Source organism: Hypomesus nipponensis, chromosome 27, assembly GCF_054491055.1.
Source record: "Hypomesus nipponensis isolate SF chromosome 27, ASM5449105v1, whole genome shotgun sequence".
Classification (NCBI taxonomy): Eukaryota; Metazoa; Chordata; class Actinopteri; order Osmeriformes; family Osmeridae; genus Hypomesus; species Hypomesus nipponensis.
Window position 1 is genome coordinate 10152018 of NC_140387.1, and position 4711 is coordinate 10156728.

Below are 4711 nucleotides of genomic sequence, written 5' to 3' on the forward strand. Positions count from 1 at the left end.
TGTTATGGAAGCCCAGGTTGCTTTGATAGCACTGTTGGGTCTGGTGTCTCTCATCTTCCTCTTGACAATACTCATAGATTCTCTATGGGTTCAGGTCAGGCGAGTTTGCTGACCAATCAAGCAGTGCCATGGTCATTAAACCAGGTTCTGGTACTTCTGGCAGTGTGGGCAGGTGCCAAGTTCTGCAGGAAAATGAAATTAGCATCTCCATAAAGCATTGGAAGGAAGCTCTAAAATGTCCTGGTATACAGCTGCATTGACTTTTGACTTGATAAAACAGTGGACCTACACTAAAGCAGATTACAGGGCTCCGCAAATTATCACTTGGAAATTTAAAACTGGACTTCAAGCAACTTGGATTCTGTGCCTCTCCACTTTTCCTCCAGACTCTGGGACTTTTATTTCCAAGCCGCCGGCGCTGAATGAAGTCGAACACACCTAATGACTCGTATTTGGGGGGAGTGTTTTCCTTTGGGGGATGCACTCATACAGAGAATGTCTAATATGGGGAGAACTGCCACTCACAGGAAACTTCCGGGTTGTGAACTAGTTGCAGTTCCACTCTAGTTCCATATGAGGGCGCTAACGGTCGAGTGCAGAATGAATGGAGGTCTATGGAGCTTTACATTTACATATATTCATTTAGCAGACGCTTTTATCCAAAGCGACTTCCAAGAGAGAGCTTTACAAAGTGCATAGGTCACTGATAATAACAACAAGATAGCCCTAAAAATATTGCGAGTAGCCAAAACATGAAGCACATATTGTGAACAACCAAAATAAGTGCCAAAAGGAAGAACCATAAGAGCATGTAGTTATGGAAGTTATAATTACACAACATAAACTTCTATAAGTGCTAGTGTACCTGTGGGAAAACAAGTAACAATAAAAACAATAAATCACAGCGAGTACAACAATTTAAATCGGTTACCACTAACCACAAGAGCAACCAGTCTCTAAGCAAGAGTCATTGTGATCCTTGAGGAAACTAACATCGGGCCAAGCAAACCATCCCTAAGTACCGTTGTACTCCCGGAACAAGTGCGTCTTGAGCCTTTTCTTGAAGGTGGAGAGACAGTCAGTGTCTCTGATGGAGGTGGGGAGTTGATTCCACCACTGGGGGGCCAGACACGAGAAGAGTTTGTGTTAGGACTGGGCGGTCTTGAGCGGTGGGACGGTAGGTTGTCTGAAGAAGACCGTAGGTGGCGGGTGGGGGTGTAAGGCTGCAGGAGAGACTTGATGTAGTCGGGTGCAATCCCGTTCACTGCTTGGAAGGTCAGTACCAGGGTTTTGAATCTGATACGGGCGATGATGGGTAGCCAGTGGAGGGAGATGAGGAGCGGGGTAACATGGGAGCGTCTGGGTAGATTGTTGACCAGGAGGGCCGCTGCATTCTGAATCCTCTGGGGTTGCACATGCTGGGAGACCAGCGAGCAGCGAGTTACAGTTGTCCAACTGGGAGAGGATAAGTGCTTGGACTAGCAGCTGGTTGGAATGGTCAGACAGGTATCTCTTGATCTTCCAGATGTTGTAGAGGTGTGAATCTACAGGACCGGGAGACTGCAGCAATGTGGGCCGCGAGGGAGAGCTCGTCATCGATGGTAACCCCAAGGTTCCTTGCAGAGGATGAAGGGGTCACCGTCGCAGATCCCAGGGTGATTGAGAGATCGTGGGAAATGGAGGGTTTAGCCGGGATGATGAGAAGTTCTGTTTTGGCGAGGTTCAGCTGGAGGTGGTGCTTGGTCATCCAGGTGGAGATGACTGTGAGGCAGGCCTCAATCTAAGCTGAGATCCCCGGATCGGTCAGGGGCAACGACAGGTCCAGCTGGGTGTCGTCAGCATAGCAGTAGTAGGAGAAGCCATGGGAGGTGATGATTGGTCCCAGTAAGGTGGCGTACAGAAAGAAGAGGAGGGGTCCAAGGACGGAGCCCTGTGGGACACCAGTGCAGAGCTGGCGAGGGCCTGACAGTTTGCTTCCCCAGGAGACCTGGTAGGATCTTCCCGACAGGTAGGATGAGATCCACTGGAGTGCAGGGCCAGTGATGCCCATCTCAGAAAGTCTAGAGAACAGGATCTGGTGGTTAACCATATCAAACGCTGCAGAAAGGTCCAGCAGAATGATGACGGATGACCTGGAAGCCACTCTGGCAGACTGGTGGGCAGTGGTGACTGAAAGGAAGGCAGTCTCTGTGGAGTGGCCAGTCTTGAAGCCCAATTGGTTGGGGTCAAGCAGGTTGTTCTGAGAGAGAAAGTTTGACAGTTGGTTAGATTCAGCACGTTCAATTGTTTTTGAAAAGAAGTGTAACAGTGATACCGGTTTGTAGTTCTGGAAGACGGCAGGGTTAAGGGTTTTTTTTGAGTAGAGGGGTAACTCTGGCCTGTTTGAAAGCAGAGGGAAAGGTGCCGGAGGTAAGACAGGAGTTAAGGACATGGAGAAGAAAAGTTATGATGGAGGGGGAGATGGTTTGAAAGAGAGGGGAGGGGATAGGATCAAGGGGACTGTAGGTGGGGCGATGAGAGAGAATGAGGTCAGAGATCTCTGCCTCGGACAGGGAAGAGAAAGAGTTTAGACATTTAGTTGGGTCAGTCATGGAGGGTGAGAGGGTAGGAAAGGTGGGTTTAGGGAACCGACTGTTAATGTCGGCGACTTTTTTCTCAAAGAAGGAGAAGTCGTCTGCTGTCAGGGTGGAAGGGGGGGGTTGGGGAGGTGGGTTAGGAAGGGTGGAGAAGGTAGAAAAAAAGTTTGAAGCAGAGTTCATTTTGTCCAGAAAGTTTTTTAGCACCAATTATGTGAGAAGAGAAGGATTTAAGGAGGGAGTGATACTTATCAAGGTCCAGACCGTCTTTGGACTTGCACCATCCCCTCTCAGCTGCCCGAAGGGTGGACCGTTCTTCACGAATAACATCCGTAAGCCAAGGGCAGGAGGGAGAAGATTGTGCAGGCCTAGTTGACAGGGGACAGAGAGTCAAGTGAAGCAGTTAAAGTGGTTAACAGGATGTCGGTGGTAGTGTTAGTGGGGTGGGACGAGAACTCGTCAATGGGAGGGAGGGAGGATGTTACAATAGAGGAGAAATGGGAAGGGGATAGGGAGCGGAGGTTGCGCCGGAAAGTTACGAGGGGAGGGGAGGTAGGAGGAGTTGGAGGGAGAGAGAGAATTGGATAAAGTAGTGATCAGAAATGTGCAGTGGGGTTACAGGTTACAGAGGTTCAGTCAGTGATACAGTTACGTGTCAGGATGAGGTCTAGCTGTTTGCCTACCTTGTGGGTCACCAGTCTGCTCAGCAGCGTCAGGTCGAAGGAGGTCAGGAGAGACATGAAGTCGACAGCCTGCGTTCCTTGGAGGTGGATGTTGAAGTCTCCAAGGACTATCAGGGGGGTTACATCATCCATAAGGAACAGTGAGAAATACCCCCAAAAATCGCCTCCACAAAGTCGGCTAGCGGTTCTGGTGGGCAATAAACAACAATTAAGCATGCTTTGATAGGATCAGTTAGCATCGCATAATGGTGTTCAAATGATTTGGCTGTAACAGAGAGTGGCGTGGATGTGTATTTAATATGTGGGGAAAGAAGCAAACCTGTCCCACCACCCCGCCCGGTTGAGCGGGGTGAGTGAGCGAAGGAGTGGTTGATAGAGAGAGCAGCTGGAGTTGCAGTGTTCTCTGGGCGGATCCATGTCTCTTTCAGCGCAAGGACATGAAGATTAGCCTGGGTTGCAAACGCCGGGATGAAGTCTGCCTTGTTCACAGCAGATTGGCAGTTCCAGAGCCCTATAGAAAGAGAGAGGGTAGGTGGAGAAGATCTGGTTAGGTAGTGAAGGATAGAAGTAGACTAAGTCTACGGGTAGCGTAATGAACAGGAATGCTAAGGAAACACATGCGAGCTATGAATAAGTTATAGGTAGAATATAATATAAATATGAATATGGATAGGTTGATACTCATCAGAAGAGGTGATCTGGCCCCGTTGGCCTTCCTCGGTGGACTCCCGCAGGTAGACTCCCTGTCTTTGTTCGACCGACTCTTCATGCACCGAGGCTAACAGGCGAGGCTAACAGGCGAGGCTGCCTCTGTAGTGCCAGACGCCTTAAATATGCTAATGCACAGACACAACGCCCCCAATTACTGTCAAACAAAAGACGACCCCAAGTATAGGGGGGACAGACCAAAAATTAGTTTAGTTCCGTTTTTCTTTCAATTCCCTATGTAACCTAACGTAACTTAAACTAATCCGAAGTCAGATTTCAGTTACCTCTATTAGTTCTCATAAATCCAGTTTTTAGGCGTGATTTTAGGTAATTTTGGAAACGTTCCACCGCTTTAAGCTTTGAGTTTTGTGGCACCGAGAGGCTGTCAAGCTCCCTTTAAGAACGCCATTGTTCTACATCACAGAGCTCTGGTTCTAGCCAGGGCGGGAAATATGACTTACATTTGTCATTTAGCAAATGCTCTTATCAGATTCTCCGCTCTTATCCAGACTTACATTCTTTGTACATTGCGAGCTAATGCGGTGTCCAGTACTTTGCCATAAACAATTATGTTAAATCGAGACCACAAATATGCAAATGTTTGTCACGTTTAGCATTACTGCTGTAAGGAAAATTTTGGGCCACTTGGGGGAGTATTTAACGTTGAACAGGGTGTTTGTGTGTGCTTGTTGTGACATTGCCCATTATTTTCAAATACCTTGATTTGAACACGTCTGTTTGTTT